A 20,137-nucleotide genomic window follows, 5' to 3' on the forward strand; every position below is an offset into this window, starting at 1 on the left:
ATTTAATAACAGTCCGAGGAATCTTTGAATTTTTAGGGGCTGTAAACGGGATTTGTCATAATTGATGTTCTAGTTTAGTCTAGTTCTAGCCCAGATGTTCTAGTTTGGCTATGGCCGTCTTTGCTTGCGAAAGGCAATGATCTGCTGAATTCCCCACAATAAGGAAATCATCCAGATAAGGTATTATGAGGATATCGGATTCTCGCAAATATGCCATAACCTCAGCGACTACCTTAGTAAATACCCTAGGAGCTGCAGAAATGCCGAAAGGAAGGGCTCGATATTGAAAATGACGAACAATTCCCTCTATAGACACCGCCACCCTCAGGAACCTCTGGAAGTTCTCATGGATAGGTACATGATAGTATGCGTCCTTAAGATCTACAACTACCATAAAGCAGTGTTTGAACAACATCTTTATTGTAGTACTGATAGACTCCATTTTGAAGGTTTTATTAACCATGAATTCATTAAGAGATTTAAGATTAATGATGGTCCTAAATGACTTATCTGGTTTTTGAATCAGAAAAAGAGGAGAGTAGAACCCTTTTCCTCTTTCTGAATCTGGGATCTCAATCAGCACTTTTTTAAGACATAAATTGATGACTTCAGCTTCCAAAGCTGTCTGTTCAATAGAGGAGGAACGTAAGGGGGTTAATTTAAATTTATCACGAGGCCAATGGTCAAACTCCAGTCTCAGACCGTCTGATATAATGCCTCGGACCCAGTCACTATTAGTGATGTCAGACCATGCGGAAGAGAAGGCTGCCAATCTCCCTCCCACAGGGATTGCTAGTCATTGGTCTGACTTTTTACGTTCTTTTGAGGAACGGCGGAACATATAGCCCGTACCTCTCTTGCGTCTATCCTCCCATCTGAAATTATCTCTAGAGGGTGAGGACGCACGTTTCCTTCCGCGACCAAACCTCCTTCTGTTGAAGGGGCGATGGTAAGATGCTGATGCCAGATTAGGGAACTTCTTCTTATCATCTCCTGCTTTCTCAAGCAAGTCATCCAGAGTTGGTCCGAAGAGATATTCCCCTTTACATGGGATAGCGCAGAGCTTGGATCTTGATTGGATGTCACCGGACCAACATTTTAACCATAAGGCTCTACGAGCCGCGTTGGAAAGACCTGCTGCTCTGGCCGCCATTCTGACAGAATCCAATGAAGCGTCCGACAGGAAGGCCGCAGCATCTTGAATTACTGGGAGCGCATTCAGGATTGTATTCCTGGACGCACCTTCCTTAAGTTGTGACTCCAACTGATTCAGCCAGACCATTAAGGATCTTCCTGTACACGTTGCGGCCACCGCTGGTCTCAGAGATCCGGCCGCCATCTCCCAGGTACCTTTAAGGAAGGTGTCTGCCTTCCTATCAAGCGGATCTTTAAGGCAGTGATTTTCAACCTTTTTTGAGCCGCGGCACACTTTTTATACTTAAAAAATCCCGGGGCACACCACCAACCAAAATGGCACAAAATGACACTAAAACAGTACATATTCTACATATAGTTAATAATATAGATTCTAAATGTATTTATACTCACTCAGTGTGAAACCTGGGCCTGTTTCGATAAACACAAAAGGGATATCCTGGCAGGAATGGTGGAAAGACACACACAAAGCTCTTCCTCAACAGTTCTCAGTCTCTCCCTGTTTTTAGTTTTTATCGCAGTCAAGCTTGAGAAGCCCAGCTCACATAGATATGTGGTCGAAAATGGGAGCAATGTCAAAATAGCTTTGTTGGCCAGAATGGGGAACTCCTTGGAGTGGTACTGTGCAGTGTATATATACAGAGGAGAGGTACTGTGCGGTGTATATATACAGGGGAGAGGTACTGTGCTGTGTATATATACAGGGGAGAGGTGCTGTGCAGTGTATATATACAGGAGGAGAGGTACTGTGTGGTATATATACAGGGGAGAGGTACTGTGCGGTGTATATATACAGGAGGAGAGGTACTGTGCAGTGTATATATACAGGGGAGAGGTACTGTGCAGTGTATATATACAGGGGAGAGGTACTGTGCGGTGTATATATACAGGGGAGAGGTACTGTGCGGTGTATATATACAGGGGGAGAGGTATTGTGCGGTGTATATATACAGGGGAGAGGTACTGTGCGGTGTATATATACAGGGGAGAGGTACTGTGCAGTGTATATATACAGGGGGAGAGGTACTGTGCGGTGTATATATACAGGGGAGAGGTGCTGTGCAGTGTATATATACAGGAGGAGAGGTACTGTGTGGTATATATACAGGGGAGAGGTACTGTGCGGTGTATATATACAGGGGAGAGGTACTGTGCAGTGTATATATACAGGGGAGAGGTACTGTGCAGTGTATATATACAGAGGAGAGGTACTGTGCAGTGTATATATACAGGGGAGAGGTACTGTGCTGTGTATATATACAGGGGAGAGGTGCTGTGCAGTGTATATATACAGGAGGAGAGGTACTGTGTGGTATATATACAGGGGAGAGGTACTGTGTGGTATATATATACAGAGGAGAGGTACTGTGCAGTGTATATATACAGGGCAGGAGGAGTTGTACTGTGCAGTGTATATATACAGGAGGAGTGGTACTGTGCAGTGTATATATACAGGGCAGGAGGAGTGGTACTGTGCAGTGTATATATACAGGAGGAGTGGTACTGTGCAGTGTATATATACAGGACAGGAGGAGTGGTACTGTGCAGTGTATATATACAGGAGGAGTGGTACAGTGCAGTGTATATACTTCAACAGCCGCCCAGCCCAGGCCCCCAGCACCTGTCCTGTATATATATTATATACACTGTATCTATACAGGCTGTGCTGGGGGCCTGGGCTGGGCGGCTGCTGTAGTATATATATATATGCCAGCTGCAGCCGCCCAGCCCATGGCCGCCCCAGGTCACCCAGAGTAGACTGTCAGAACATACAACGATAATGATAGCATGGCACTCACTCAGGTGCCGGTAGCAGCTCCGGGAATCTGCCTGTGCCTGATAAGTTCAGCACTGCTTGCAGCCAGGAGAGTAGAGCAGGAGAACTCTCCGCCCACAATGTCACACTGGCTGGCTGTGTCCTTAACCCCTATGTGTGCCTGGCCCTGCACTGACTGAGATGCTTGTGCCAGGCAGCGCAAATTGAAAGGGTAGAAAGGGTTAAAGCATAGTTTGGGGAACTTTCCCCACGGCACACCCGACCATGTGTCCCGGCACACTAGTGTGCCGCGGAACACTGGTTGAAAATCACTGCTTTAAGGGACCCCATATCCTCAAAGGGTAATGCGGCTTTTTTGGACGCTTTCGCCACCGCAGCATCTAGCTTAGGGGCCTTGTCCCAGGTATCAACGGCTGCATCCTCAAAGGGATACCTGCGTTTTAAGGCTGGTGGTAACGAGCCTTTTTTCTCCGGTTTCTTCCACTCTCGGAGAATTAACTCTTGAACTTTATCTATCACCGGAAAAGATCTGCGCTTCTTATGGTCTAATCCGCTAAACATTATTTCCTGCCTGGAAGGTTGAGTTTTTGGCTCTTCCAGGCCCATCGTACCCCTGACCGATTTAACTAGTTTATCAACTCGGTCCAGCGGTAGACAAAAACGGCCAGAGTCCTCTTCCGATGACGAGGAAGAGGGAATAGAGCCATAGGAACCTTCCTCTCTTTCTTCCTCCGAAGACTCAGAGATTAAGGGAGTTTTAGGTTTTGAACTTCCCGCCTGGGATAGAGACCGCAGGGATTCCCTTACTTCCATACGGATCATCTCTTTTAAGTTAGCCGTAGTTGCAGATTCTTCCGCTACCTAGGGGAGGACAATAAGGTGATACCATCTATCCGACCTGATGTCCCTTAACCCCTACCACACCTGTAGACCTCACCGTCTGCTGTATACAGGGGGCACATAACTTTTTGGGATAAGAATCTGGTAAGGGGATTCCACATAGGGCGCACTCCTTATGTTTCGTCTTTGCACTTTTCTTCCCCTAGAATGACAAAGTATAAGGGGGCCCGCGTCACTGAGTGAACATTCACGTAGATCACTTACCAGCGTACGCCAAGAAAGGTACCGGAACACGAGGGGGTTCTTTCCCAGTCAAAGCTCTCGATCCCTGCTTGGACGAGCTTTTGCGGCTGGACTGGTCACTCCTGACATGCTCCTTCTCCAAGGGCTTCTGTCGCACATCCAGTAGCTGAGGCTGCTCACCATCACTCTCCATGATGGAAATGTGACCAAAAGCAGGGCTCTAAATCCGACACCTGCTTAAATCCCCCCGAGTTCCGGTCAGCAGGCTGCCTGGCGTCCTCCCATTGGTTTCTGCTGACCAGACCGCAGCTGGGAGGTCAGCGGTAGTCAGTGAGGAAACCGGTGTCCAGGATCGATGGGCGCCGCCATCTTGGATAGACTGCGCATGCGCAGCCATCCAGTAACCCGGAAGCGCCTGCCGACTCCGCCCCCGGTGTCACAGCACTCCAGAAACGCTCCTGAGAGCGGTGCAGGACGCCGGAGATGTACGACAGCGCTCCGGTCGGCGCCGCTCTCCTGTCACCGCTACCCCACTACACCGCTGCACCGCCGCAGCGCCGCATGGACCAAGGGGGGCAGTTATACTTACCAACGCCGGCACCAAATGGAGATCAGGAATTCCTCCGGACCCTGCTCCCTGCTGCAACACGCCACTGACGTGCAGTCCAGCCAGGACCACCGTGGCGTCTCCAGGGACATCCGCACCGGCCGAGGTAGGAGACCCCCCCGCTACCAGATTCGGCCGGCCGGCCTGGGATCCATTACGGAGATTTCATCTGTAGGATCCTGTCCCTTCAGGAACAGGAAACCAACTGATGCATAGGGAGAGGTGCCGCCCTTTTGTATCTCTGTAGGATTCCTGTTCCTGAAGGGCGGATCCCCTCTCTCGTAGTGCTGTCATGGGAGTCCGAATAAAGAGGGAGGACGAGGCACTGAATATTTGTAATATGTGCTGTGCATGTACAGTATATATTTGTCTAGCTCATATCAATCGCCTTGCAAAAGGTTAGGGACACTACTAGACAACCCTTTATTAATAGCCCTAGGGTCCTGCATAAATTCTAAAAACCTAAGCTTAACTCCCGGACGAGTGCCGTTCCTTTTCTCTCCTCTCAGTGTTTCTTTTGAACGGACAAAAATGTGAAGTCTGCAACTGATCAGTGACTGGTTGCTCCTCTCCGAAGACGTCTAAGGACAGCATATAACCTGATTTCTCGTTAAGCTGAGCTTTATCTATTGTAGAACCTGAAGAGTGGGTACATTACATATAGATTTAGAGAACACCAAAGAGAGAATCCTTGTCAAGCTGGATCCCCTCAAGCTAGTGGGTACAAGCCGCAGGGTCCGCGGGAGAACCTATCCATGTCGCTCTCTCTCCAACTCTAAACACTCCAAGCCTGAGCTTGTCAACAGGGTCCACATTAAGACAACTTGTGAAATTGGATGGTGATAACATGCCAATCAACGAATGGGCTGATTGCATATGAAAGAGATACAGACTGTACAACCTGGCTGAGGAGCTGCACTCTGAAATCACGCTGCACATGCTAGAGAGAGAAGCCCGAGAAAGAGTGATGCGGAGTCCCGCGTCAACACAAAAATCTCTAGAAGACATTGTGGCCATGTTAGAGGTGGTTTACGACGAGAGAGGCCCAGCCACTGGATTCCGGACACGCTTCTTCAATTGGTGTCAGTAAGAGGATGAAAGCATAGCCCAGTCTATAAATGTATCAGAGAATGTAACAGAGAGAATGTTACAGACCTGCAAAAAATGCAAGACAGGAGCTTCTGCAGTGCTGTCTCCATTATTGGCACCCCTTCATTTTTTTCACAGACTGTACAGTATCTTTAGAAATAAATGGAAATGTACCAAAGTTATATCCTAAGGATTTTTTAATTAGTGGTCCAAAGTAATACAACAATAAAACATCATTTTTCAACTTACATGTTACAATTTCAGAGAAGAAACAGAATAAACAGCAGCACATCCTTTGGCATTGATGACAGCATCCAAATGTTTCTTGTAGCCATCAATAAGCTACTTACACTTCTTCGCTGGTATTTTCTCCCACTCTTCCTTTGCAATTTGTTCAAGCTCTTGAATGTTTGCAGGGTTCTTTTTCCCAATGGCAGATTTCAGCTCACCCCACAGGTTTTCAGTGGGCTTGAGGTCACAACTCTGGCTATTGCTGGCTATTTTAAAACAGTCCAGTACAGTTTTTCTTTTTCAACCATTCCTGTGTAATTTTGGATGTGTGCTTTGGGGGTCATTGTCTTGCTGGAGGACCTATGATCTTTGACTTAAAACAAGTTTTCTTACACTGGGTAGGACATTTCACTCTAAAATCTCTTAATAATTCTCTGATTTCATGATTCCTGTGATAAAGTAAAGGCCTCCAGTACCAGACGCAGCAAAGCAACCCCACAGCATTATGGATCCTCCAGCATGCTTAACTTTTGGTAGGGTGGGTTTTTTTCTTTGAAGCTTCATTGCAAGGGAAATGACATTCAGTGATGGCTATAAGCCGAATTGTCTTCAGATGGCTGGAAGATTCTGCATCAGTGGGAAAGACTCTGTTAAACATGGCGTAATGTACCGGACACTGTATTTGCCGTCAGAGAGAGGAAAGAAGTGGAAAGTCGTGAGAAAAGTGAAAAAAATGTCTATTTTGGTCAAGAGAAAACTTACAAATGGATTTAACAAATTATGTACTGTCTTCAGCTGGAGCCGACTCAGGTCATCCGGTTAACTGCACCCCTGGAGATCTTGATGATCGATTATATACTGGTCAGACCTGTCGCAGGAGGGCTACAGTACTGTTTAGAAATGACAGATCACTTAGCAAAGTTTACAGTGGCAGTACTGACCGGTGACCAAACTGCAGAGACAGTGGCTATGGTCATGTGTAGACATTTCATTCAAGTACTGGCACAATACTGTCTTTTGATTTATGCATAGAAAGGGTTAATTGCCTTGTATTTTGTTCACATATAACTGTTAAGTTAAATAATAGATCAGTGTTATAAAATTGCTGTCTCCTAACTAGTGTTGAGCATTCCGATACCGCAAGTATCGGGTATCGGCCGATACTTGCGGTATCGGAATTCCGATACCGAGATCCGATACTTTTGTTGTATCGGGAATCGGTATCGGATCCATACTAATGTGTAAAATAAAGAATTAAAATAAAAAATATTGATATACTCACCTCTCCGGAGGCCCCTGGACATCACCGCTGTGAACCGGCAGCCTTCTTTGCTTAAAATGAGCGCGTTTAGGGCCTTCCATGACGTCACGGATTCTGATTGGTCGCGTGCCGCTCATGTGACTGCCACGCGACCAATCAGAAGCCGTGACGTCATCCCTCAGGTCCTAAATTCCCTTCTAGGAATTTAGGACCTGAGGGATGATATCACGGCTTCTGATTGGTCGCGGCACGCGACCAATCAGAATCCGTGACGTCATGGAAGGCCCTAAACGCGCTCATTTTAAGCAAAGCAGGCTGCCGGTTAACAGCGGTAAGGTGCAGGGGCCTCCGGACGGGTGAGTATATCAATATTTTTTATTTTAATTCTTTATTTTACACATTAATATGGATCCCAGGGCCTCAAGGAGAGTTTCCTCTCCTTCAGACCCTGGGAACCATCAGGGATACCTTCCAATACTTGAGTCCCATTGACTTGTATTGGTATCGGGTATCGGTATCGGATCAGATCCGATACTTTGCCGGTATCGGCCGATACTTTCCGATACCGATACTTTCAAGTATCGGACGGTATCGCTCAACACTACTCCTAACTCAAACTGCCGTCTCAGTGCACACTATGAGATGTAGAATCTCAGTGTATTCTATGAGAGGCAACTAACGACTGTCTCCACTGCCTCGTGCATATGATAGGTTACTCCATGATAGTTTTTACAAGCAGAAGATAGAGAACAGTATGAAACTGTATCCTATAATAATACATTAGGGATTGTGCACACAGCACTTACAGATAAAATAAGCAAAGAGTCAGATAATTTTTATAACTCTGCAAATTATCATGGTATGGACTCATCATACATAAAACAGATTAATAGGTCACAAAAAATAGACACTGATGGAAACTAAGGCTAAGCATATGACAATGATACCTCAGGGACTGTGTACTACTCAGTAGATTAGACACATTTAAAGGAATAGGCATGAGTTTAAACAGAAAGATATTGTATATTGTATTCTATGCATACTAGAGGAGCTGTAGGATAACTCATATACTGGTTCAATGCTACCTGAATAGCAAACATGGAGCTTAGTGGGAATCTGTTATTACATTTTTGCTACCTCATCTGAGAGCATCATAGTGTAGGGATCAGAGACCAAGATTCCAGCAAAATATTACTCATTGAGCTACTTGCTGTCATTTTCATAAAAATCACTATTTTATTTGCTGCAGATTTAGCAGTTCTCTGAATGCAGAGCCCTCATCCACATCACTGATTGTCATCTTTCTGGCCATGAACAGTGTACACAGAAAGCTACCAAACAGTGGTGGGGCGGGACTATACAGAGCTCATGAATGTGGAGGACTACCTGACAGCAGGTTTACTAGTCCTCTAATGATAATCTCCTGCTGATAAAACAATGATTTTATCAAAAATACACTAAGCAGTCCAGTAAATGACGCATTGTTAAAATTATGGTTTCTGCCTACATTATGCTGCCCTTAAATAAAGTGGCAATGGTGACAGATTCCCGTTACAGGGGCTCTCCAAAAATGTAATTCAAAGAGTAGTCCAACCAAGTCACATGTCAGAACTGATTGCAGTCTGATGAAACACAGCTTCCGAGACCTATGTCTCAACTGTCAGAGCAATTATATTGCACGCATGCATACTGTAGCTGCTGGAGAAGTGTGTGACAGAAGATGAAAAATATGTTTTCTCTTCAGCTGACTGAGCACAAAGGATTTTTTTCTCCAGCATCAGTTATCAGAGCTCACTCAAGTGAGGAGAAGATGTATTCTCTTGTCACACACTTCTCCAGCACCCTTGGTATGTCTGCTTATGATACAGCTCCTCTGACAGTTGAAACACAATCTACAGGGCTAGCATCCGTAGTGTTACCACAACTGGAAACTGGGTAGTGCATAAAAGTTGAGACAGGAAAAGAACAAACGGAACCAGACATTATATGGTAATGAAAAATATAAGTACTGAAAGGTCAATGACGCCAGGAAAAGAGATAGGGTAAAATAAACACTATCACAATTATGACATTTTTATTTGCCAAGCATGTTTCTATGGTCTAGTGTCAGAGATTAGTTCCTTAGACTTACCACAAGAAATATTTCTGAAGGTCCAATGCCTATAAACATGCAAACATGTTGTTATGGTTCGCGGATTACAGTAATTAACATATAAATTAAAGTGCAATCACAACCCAGGGTCCACCATGCAGAGATGAATAACTGCTGCTAGTGTGAAAAATGATGGAACCCCATCTTCATGCGATGACGTCCTCTTCTTTTCTTCCTGCTGCGGCTCCTGCGCAGGCGTACTTTGTCTGCACTGTTGAGGGCAGAGCTAAGTACTGCAGTGCGCAGGCGCTGGACCTCTCTGACCTTTCCCGGCACCTGCTCACTGCAGTACTTTGCTCTGCCCTCAACAGTGCAGACAAAGTACGCCTGCGCAGGAGCCACAGCAGGAAAAAAAGAAGAGGACGTCATCGCATGAAGATGGGAAGCCCCCGACCCGGACCGCGACACCTATCGGACCGCCCCTGGGTGAGTATAATCTAACTCGCTTTTCTTATCTTTTAGGGTACATCGGGGACTTATCTACAGCCTTTGTAGAGAAGTATAGCTTAAGGATTGAGCTTGTTCTGTAGCTGAACTGTGCCAGTCGCGCACATGTACGAAACAGATGCTAAGCCAAGCGGCTAGTTACCCCAGTCCTGACACTACTGAACCTGTGCCCAGCCAGCACCCAAAGCATGTAGCAGACTAGAAACTCAGGTGTTGAGCCAAGGGTACGAAACCACATGAGTGCACTGCATGCCTGCCAACATGTACAGTCTCTGGGCAAAGACACACACACAAACGTGCAGGGTGGTAGAGTAGCCACCCACACACACAAGCATAAATGATACTAGCACGCTCGCGTGCGCAGCTGAGAGCCTTTTATACGCTAGGCTCCACCCCAAACACTCACGCCCAGTCAACCGAGATATCACCCACGGGCCAATCCGGAGCTGCCACATCATTAGAGTAGCTAACGTCTGACCAGCAATGAGAAGACGCCACATCACGGAAATGCTCAATAAGGTGATCTCTGGACTTAGACTCCATAGCGCAAGACTGCACCTGAATATCACAGGTTACCATAGACTTGACTGGAAAGCCAGCAGTAACCAAATGTATGCCACAAGCCTGAGCAAGACGCTGGGACCGACGTCTGTGCTGAGCAGCAATAGCAGCTGTCGGACCTGAATGGAGGATCACAGCACCAGGCAATGCCCAGGATCTATCCCACGCAGCAGGAGAATCCAGAAGCCTAACACGTGTGCCCATGTATTTTGAAGAGAATCTGTCAGATTTTTGCTACCCCATCTAGTAGAAGCATGAAGTACGGGTACAGACTCTGATTCCAGCAGTCTATCACTTACTGTGCTTTTTGCTATAGTTTTGCTTAAACAATTTATCTGCTGCAGCTCTGCTAGTCCTCTCAATGTGCTTCTGCTATGTAGTTCTCCATGTTCATGAGCTGTGGCTAACCCTACATCCCAAATGATTAACAGTTTTCTGCCTAGTGCCTTTGCACAGTGAAGACACAAGGCTGTCAATAAATGGCAGGTGAATAGAGTATCAGAGCTGAACCAGATAAAACACTTCTTTTAGCAAAACCACAGCAAGAAGATCAGTTAGGGTACCGTCACACAGTGCAATTTTGATCGCTACAACGGCACGATTCGTGACGTTCCAGCGATGCATTTACGATATCGCTGTGTCTGACACGCTACTGCGATCCGGATCCCCGCTGAGAATCGTACGTCGTAGCAGATCGTTTGAAACTTTCTTTCGTCGTCTAGTGTCCCGCTGTGGCGGCATGATTGCATTGTGTGACACAGGTTGTATACGATGTGCGCACAGTAACCAACGGCTTCTACATCGCAAATACGTCATGAAATTATCGCTCCAGCGCCGTGTATTGCAACGTGTGACCGCAGTATACGACGCTGGAGCGATACTTATACGACGCTGCAACGTCACGAATCGTGCCGTCGTAGCGATGAAAATGGCACTGTGTGATGGTACCCTAAATGACACAGCACTATGCCTTATTCATGCTGCCTTCAATTCCTTCTTACTATTGCACATATAAGACAATTATTTCAAGAGGGCAGGAGTTAATTTTCTGCTCTATATATTTTGCAACAAAAGGCTTTGTTTTCTGCTGGACCATTGGTTCCATTATTTTGTTAGAAGATGAGCCTACTAGAGAATCTTTTTGGTAGTCTTTTCAGGCACACTACATTACAATGTGCAATCAAATCTTTCTTCCACTTTCCAGAGCCTTGAAAATGTCATCTGTGGAAATCCACAATCTGGAAATCATAGGTATAGCATTTAGAAAGGAATTTTGACCCTTGGTAAATAGTCAAGCCCCTTTGGTCTAAGATATCTGCTCTGATTAGTAGGACCCCAAACCCCTGTACAAACATCAGGCTAATGAGTGCACAATAGCAAAGAGTGGATGCTGAATACAGGCAACATAATGTGCTACAAAAAGTTACCTTAATCCAAGCAATCTATCAGTATATGCATGATGATTCATCAACACTGTATAGATATATTAAGGAGTATTTAGCCAGATACCATACTAGTCTGTATGAAGTCGTCTTGATTTCTACAAAGATAGCTTTGTCCATTTACTAAGCATAGACAGCAAAGAAACCATTTCCCTCTCCCTGTGCACTAAAGGCATACCTCCCAACTTTTGAAGATGGGAAAGAGGGACAAAGTTTGCGGCGCGCAAAGCGCGCTGCTGCAGATTTTAGGCCACGCCTCTGACCACACCCATTCATAATTAGTCACACCCATATCCACGTCCCAACCACACCCATTTAGCACTGCTGATCACACGGTTTCATATACAATAATTATAAACAAAAAAATATGGCCACACAGTGCCCCATACTGTATAATGGCCACACATGATGCTCCATACTGTATGATGACCACACATGATGCTCCATACTGTATAATGACCGCACATGATGCTCCATACTGTATAATGACCGCACATGATGCTGCATACTGTATAATAACCCCACGTGATGCTCAATACTGTATAATGACCGCACATGATGCTCCATACTGTATAATGGCCACACATGATGCTCCATACTGTATAATGGCCACACATGATGCTCCATACTGTATAATGACCACACATGATTCTCCATAATGTATAATGACCGCACATGATGCTCCATACTGTATAATGGCCACACATGATGCTCCATACTGTATAATGACCGCACATGATGCTCCATACTGTATAATGACCCCACGTGATGCTCAATACTGTATAATGACCGCACATGATGCTCCATACTGTATAATGGCCACACATGATGCTCCATACTGTATAATGACCGCACATGATGCTCCATACTGTATAATGACCACACATGATTCTCCATACTGTATAATGACCGCACATGATGCTCCATACTGTATAATGACCGCACATGATGCTCCATACTGTATACTGGCTACACATGATGCTCCATACTGTATAATGACTGCACATGATGCTCCATACTGTATAATGACCGCACATGATGCTCCATACTGTATAATGACCGCACATGATGCTCCATACATACGATTTGGATTAGAACGCGCGTGCGCACATTCCTTCATATGTGGTACCGCCCCTCTTTTGACTGACAGGTGGGGTCTAGATGGTTTCTACGTTTTGTGACCTGAGATACGCTTAGCGCACATGTTCCCTATGGGTCCGCCCCCTTTTCCCCTTTCCCTCCCCTTTCCTTCACCTCCCTCCGCTGCTTTTACCTGTCCTCTTGCGGCTGTGGTGCGCGTGCGCGCGCCGACCTCGCGGCTCCGTCCTCCTCCCTCCGGCAACTTCCTGCGCATGGTACAGACGGGACCAATCGGGACCTGTCTGGCCCCGGCGCTGGATAGGTCCGGGCGGGGGTGGGTGGACCCGGGTGGCGGTGTGCACACGTGCCGTTTGCTCACAGCTGCCTCTGCCATGTGATCGGTTAGGTGTCTGGGTGTTAGTATTTAAAAGGCTCTATAGGCAATTAAAATCACACTCCCCTTGATAAAGCAAGGCGAACAGCGGCGAAACGCGCGTCGGGGCATGTGCAATTGGTCCTACAACACTCAGGTCAAGTATGCTTCATTTTATTTTTGGTTACCCATACGTTTGACTGGGGGTACTGAGCACGGACTTAGTCCCCTGCCCAGGGAGATTAGATATCGATGGACTAGCCCTCATATGACGGTTTAGTGCAACTTAGGCACAGTGCCGAGATACAGATGGAGGGAGTATCAATATACATGGGCTTACTCACATGGGACTAACGTTATTTGGGTATATCATCTGCATGGAGATATATGTGCTACTTGTACCTGTAGTATACATTGAGTGTTTTTTTCGCTCACTACATTATATCTTGTGTTTGGTGGACCTTTACGTCCGGTGTCTTTTTTTGCACTTTGTATGTTCATGACACTGTCATTACGTGACAGTGGTCTGTGTTTTTATTTATGTGTCATTGCTGTTAATAAAGTTTGTTCTTAAATTTCGTACAAAAACTTCCAATTTTCTCCTTTTTTATATGATGCTCCATACTGTATACTGGCTGCACATGATGCTCCATACTGTATACTGACTGCACATGATGCTCCATACTGTATAATGACTGCATATGATGCTCCATACTGTATACTGGCTGCACATGATGCTCCATACTGAATACTGGCTGCACATGATGCTCCATATGGTATAATGACTGCACATGATGCTCCATACTGTATACTGGCTGCACATGATGCTCCATACTGTATACTGGCTGCACATGATGCTCCATACTGTATACTGGCTGCACATGATGCTCCATACTGTATAATGGCCACACAGTTCTCCATACTGTATAATGATCCCACGTGATGCTTAATACTGCATAATGACCCCCCCCCTGTATGCATGGCTCATATTCCCCCCTCCTCCTGTATGCATGGCTCATCTCTCCACCGGCTCCCCCCACGCTCCCCCCACGCTCCCCTCACGCTCCCCCATGCTCCCCCACGCTCCCATCTTGAATGGTGCGGCTTGCCGTCCTCCTTCATCCCCCCTACCCTGTCCCCCATCTCATACTTACCTGTTCCCCACCGCGCGGCCGTCACTCTCGCTCTGTCCTGACTCCCGGCTCAGCAGCACCTTCTTCCTGGGTGAGCGGTCAGGTGATACCTCATTAAGGTCATGAATATGTGCATATTCATGACCTATAATGAGCGGTACCACGTGACAGCTCATTCAGGAGCGCTGCAGAAGCTGAGACCATCGCTGGAGCAGGGTGAGTATCGTCTTCAAGGAGGGTGGGTGGGAGGCGGCCGGGGGGGCGGGGTCAGTCAGGAGGTGACCCAGCTTTTATAAAAAAAAAAAACAGCCACAAACCTTGCTCAGGTGCCGCCCCCTGCATTGTCCCCGCCCTAGGCACGTAGTGCGGGACAACTAATGTCCCTCCCGGGATCGCGGGGCTGACTGTCAAAATCAGGACAGTCCCACGGGATCCGGGCCGTTGGGAGGTATGCTAAAGGGGGTATATACAGGTTCCCCTCATTGTATTCTGCACCAGTACATTGGTGTAATCATGGGGGTTACAGCAGTGATATTGAAATGTGCTTATATTCCCTAGTTCCCTAGGTAGGAATATTCTAGGACTGTTATGATCTGGTGGCCCAGGAGTAACATTGGACGTACTCTGGAGAAGGTGGTATCTATACTGACCGCGGACCCTGAACTTAACACCGCAACTAGAAGTAGCCGTGGGATGTACCTACTGATCCTAGACACCTCGACACAGCCGGAGGACTAATTAACCCTATAGATAGAAAAGGGAAAACTATCTCGCCTCAGAGAAAATTCCCAAAGGATAGGCAGTCCCCCACAAATATTGACTGTGAGAGGAGAGGAAAAAACATACACAGGCTGAAAACAGGATTTAGCAAAGGAGGCCAATCTAGCTAAATAGGAAAGATAGGACAGAGAACTATGTGGTCAGTATTAAAATACTAGGAAATATCCACCACAGAAAATACAAAAAACTCCACATCTAACTAAAGATATGGAGGGTATATCTGCCTCTCCAGAGATTCCAGCTTCACTGCATAAATCCTTACACAGATTAAGCTGGACAAGAAAAAACATGAAATGCACTGAACAATGAGGCCCACAAAATGTGGGCTGCAAAACAAGCAGAACTTATGTTGGTGAAAAGACCAGGAAGCAGGAGAAACCATGAAGGGATGTGAATCCTCCAGAATACAATGGACAACTGGCACTGACTGAAGGGTGAGGCCAGACTAAATAGCCCAGTCCAGAGTGGACACACCTGATAACTGCTGTGAAGGACAGACAGCAGCACTACCACTTATAAACACCGGAGGGAGCCCAAGAACAGAATTCACAACAAGGACATACCAAAGGTTTCCACATTAGTATATACCTATATTCTTCCATAATAATTCCGGATCACCTTTTCTTGGAAGTCTACATTAAAGAAGCACTCCCAGCAAAGGTTTTATCCTCTTAATATATTGAAGTAATCATGTTATATAGCACTGTGTACTTACAATTGCTCATTTTACCTTTCTACCCAGCTAATTCTTCACTTTTCTCTGTTCTTTGTAAAAATAGGAAGTCTTGTGTCCCTGCATTTATCATTCCCCTTTTCAGCTCCTGCCCAGCTGCTCCCTCCCTTTTGCAGTGACTGATGACTCATACAAGGAAAATTGATCTCCTGTTTCTACATAGAGCTTAGAGTAATTTAGCTAGTCAGTTTTTAATCACGTGATATCATAGACCCAATGGAAATTAGAAGAATTAGCTGTGTAGAAGGGCAAAATGAGCAATTGTAAATACACAGTACTATATAATATGATGATTGCAAATACCAAAGTTTACGGGGAGTAACATCATGTTGTGGAGCTGGACTGAGTGCATAAGGGGTATGATGAGGATGCACCCCATGACCACTGCATTGGAAGCTGAAGTGGCTATCATGGCATTAGATGGAGAAGCCAGAGACTAAGTTATGTTGCGGACCCCCAGGGAGCGAGACACTTTTAACAAAGTGCTGCACATTTTGGAAGAGACCCATTGGGATCCCGCAGACATAGGGTAACTGAGGACACGTCTCTTTAGTCACATGCTGAGGGAGGGGGAGACCGTGAATCAGTACATGAACGCACTGCAGAAATTACATACTGAGATTATCAGGAAAGATGGTGTTGGTATAGGCCCTACAGACCTTTTAGTGATGGGTTTGCCAGACATGATGATGAAACAGACCCTGCAAGAGCATGTGCGGTTAAATCCTTGTCTGACTTTTGCTGAGATAGGTAGTGAATAGTGTTGAGCATTCCGATGCTGCAAGTATCGGGTATCGGCCGATACTTGCTGTATCGGAATTCCGATACCGGGATTCCGATACTCTTGTGGTATCGGGTATCGGGTATCGCAACAACATTAATGTTAAAATGTGTAAAAGAGAGAATTAAAATAAAAAATATCGCTATACTCACCTCTCCGACGCAGCCGGGACTTCAGCGAGGGAACCGGCAGCGTTGTTTGTTTAAAATTCGCGCTATTACTTGGTTACGTGAATTCCCGGCTTGTGATTGGTCAGGTCGGCCACGTTGCCGGGACGCGGACCAATCACAGCAAGCCGTGACGAAATTACGTCACGGCTTGCTGTGATTGGTCCGCGTCCCGGCAATATGGCCGCCCTGACCAATCACAAGCCGTGACGTCACGGGAGGCTGGACACGCGCCCATTTTAAAATGAGCGCGTCCAGCCTCCCGGCTTGTGATTGGTTGACCGCGGCGCAACCAATCACAAGCCGTGACGTCACGGGAGGCTGGACACGCGCCCATTTTAAAATGAGCGCGTCCAGCCTCCCGGCTTGTGATTGGTTGACCGCGGCGCAACCAATCACAAGCCGTGACGTCACGGGAGGCTGGACACGCGCCCATTTTAAAATGAGCGCGTCCAGCCTCCCGGCTTGTGATTGGTTGACCGCGGCGCAACCAATCACAAGCCGTGACGTCACGGGAGGCTGGACACGCGCCAATTTTAAAGTGAGCGCGTGTCCAGCCTCCCGTGACGTCACGGCTTGTGATTGGTCAGGGCGGCCATATTGCCGGGACGCGGACCAATCACAGCAAGCCGTGACGTAATTTCGTCACGGCTTGCTGTGATTGGTCCGCGTCCCGGCAACATGGCCGACCTGACCAATCACAAGCCGGGAATTCACGTAACCAAGTAATAGCGTGAATTTTAAACAAACAACGCTGCCGGTTCCCTCGCTGAAGTCCCGGCTGCGTCGGAGAGGTGAGTATAGCGATATTTTTTATTTTAATTCTTTCTTTTACACATTTATATGGTTCCCAGGGCCTGAAGGAGAGTTTCCTCTCCTTCAGACCCTGGGAACCATCAGGAATACCGTCCGATACTTGAGTCCCATTGACTTGTATTGGTATCGGGTATCGGTATCGGATTGGATCCGATATTTTGCCGGTATCGGCCGATACTTTCCGATACCGATACTTTCAAGTATCGGACGGTATCGCTCAACACTAGTAGTGAAGAGCGCACGCGTGAACAGGAGCAGTGACAGTCCCGGCGGGGAAGGTCCAGAGCGGGGAGGTGTCTGTAAATGCAATCACTAAACCCTAATGGGTGAAAGAATTGAGGAGAGAACTTCTGAATATTAAAGGAGAATTGTTTGACGTTAAAAAGAAGTCAGAGATTGCAGCAAATGCTTCAGGGGACAGGGAAGGCCCGGAGTCCCACCGAGACACTAGAATACTTCGTCGACAGAGACCTCTCACTTGCTTTAATTGAGGCGAGAATGGACATATAGCACGGGAGTGTACACGTCGGAGAAGAGTTCTACCCCATCGTCCATTAAACTAACAGGCTCCGAGCCGGGGGGCGCTGCCTGGAGCCAAAACAGATACAGAGGAGTAGTGGAAGTCCCACAAGTCTAACGTCAGCGTGTCCTCTAGTTTGGCCCAAATTTGATGGTCATGCAGGGCGGTGCCTGGTGGACACGGGTTCACAGGTAACAACGATGCCAGAAACTTACTTCTGACAACATTTTCCTGAAGCAAGGTGGCCTGAGTGGGGCCCAGTAATAAAGTTGATGGCTGCCAACCAACTGCCCATTCTGGTTGCAGGAGTGGCATGGATGCAAATCTCCATTTGTGGAAAAGATCTGGGATGAAAGGGTCTGGTGTTAACCCAGGAAGAAGTGAGTAGCGGACATACAGTCACTCTAGGGATGAACGATTTGAAGGAATTCAGGAGTCTCCTCTTCAATTAACCCTCTAACGAGACTCTGAAGCAGTGGAGTCCACATACTCTTCAAAGAAAAGTATTCCAACAGTTAGAGCATGCAGCTCAAGCTCAAGAATCTTGCCGTGAAGGAGGAGTGTTAGGAAAAGTGATCATTCTCTCTTCTTCCAAACTCATTCTACCACAAACAGTACTCACTTTGCCCGTCCGAGCTCGCATCCCATTGGAAGGAGTTGAGATTCAAGTTGAGCCTTCTTTCTCGGAGCAACTTCCCTCAGGATTCTTGGTGGCATGTACATTAGCCATTGTGTACGATGGAACTGTTCCTGTATGCTTCGTCAATTTAGAGGATCAGGACATCACAGTTCTCCCCAAATATGAAGAAGCCCAGATTGTGAGTATGCCTGAAGAGATAGTACCATCTCAGACTGTACAGCTGGAGGTACAGCAAGGAAACCCCTGGACTGTGACGGTGAACTCCTCTTCACTACCAGAGCTCCAACACATTCACGATGGACAACTTCTCCTGGAACAAATGCAGGCCAAATTGGCCGGACTCACTCAGGCACAGGTGCAACAGGTGGAAGCTCTGATAGGGCAATATAGGGACATGTTCACTCACCATGAAGACGATTTTGGCTGCACCACGGCAGTTGGAGCGCCCCCAGATGCAGGGCCGCGAGGTACTCGGTACCTGGCCTCTCTGTCTCAGTCCTGGGATTGTCACGGTGGCTAGACCCGGTCCGTGACCCTGCTAAGGGGCGTCCAATGAAAGGTGATGATGGTGCGTGGTGCAAGGCCCGATGAATAACGAGGACACAGGGTTGCAGTCTCTTTACCTCTTTACTGAAGGCTTCTGGATCCGCAATCCAGAGCACTGCTAACAGGGCTGGCTGAGACCAGCCGGTCCGAAGGCACATCCAGAGTTCCCTTTGCAGGTGGAAATCAGTGCCTACCTACTAGCGCCTGTGTGTTGTAGTACTTCCCTGCTGAGCACCACGGGATAGACCTCACAACTGTTGTGTCTGTTTCTGATGTTCTTTCTCTCTTCGTCCCCCAGATGATATGGCTAAGACGCACCCGTATGACGGGGTAGGCCTGGAGTTATTTTATAGGGACCCTAGAGACGCCCCTCTCCCACAATTGCCTCCGTTGTCTGCTTAGGTGATTTAGGTGAGACAGCCAACCTATAATTAACTGTCCTGCCGCTGTTTGAAGTAATGCTTAGAGCCCAATATTTCCTCGGCGTTCCGGCCACCGGCTACGCGCCTCAGTAGGATGTTGCCACGATCTTAGGGCACGACTCCTACTGGTTCTATTCTCCTTTGTGCTGTGATCTCGTTTCTCACTTCTAAACAATAAACCTCGCTTCGTGTCCTTTCTTAAGATGCCGCCGCAACAGGTGCAGGCGCGGCTCCATAACGATCTGTCCTTTTCGCTAGGCCACTGTCAGGATCCCACCCCTGACAGAGACCCCCCTGAATCTTCCCCGGAACTCCCTCTCTCACAGGATGTTGCCTAGGCA

The sequence above is a fragment of the Ranitomeya variabilis genome, chromosome 4 (genome assembly GCF_051348905.1).
Source record: "Ranitomeya variabilis isolate aRanVar5 chromosome 4, aRanVar5.hap1, whole genome shotgun sequence".
Lineage (NCBI taxonomy): Eukaryota > Metazoa > Chordata > Amphibia > Anura > Dendrobatidae > Ranitomeya > Ranitomeya variabilis.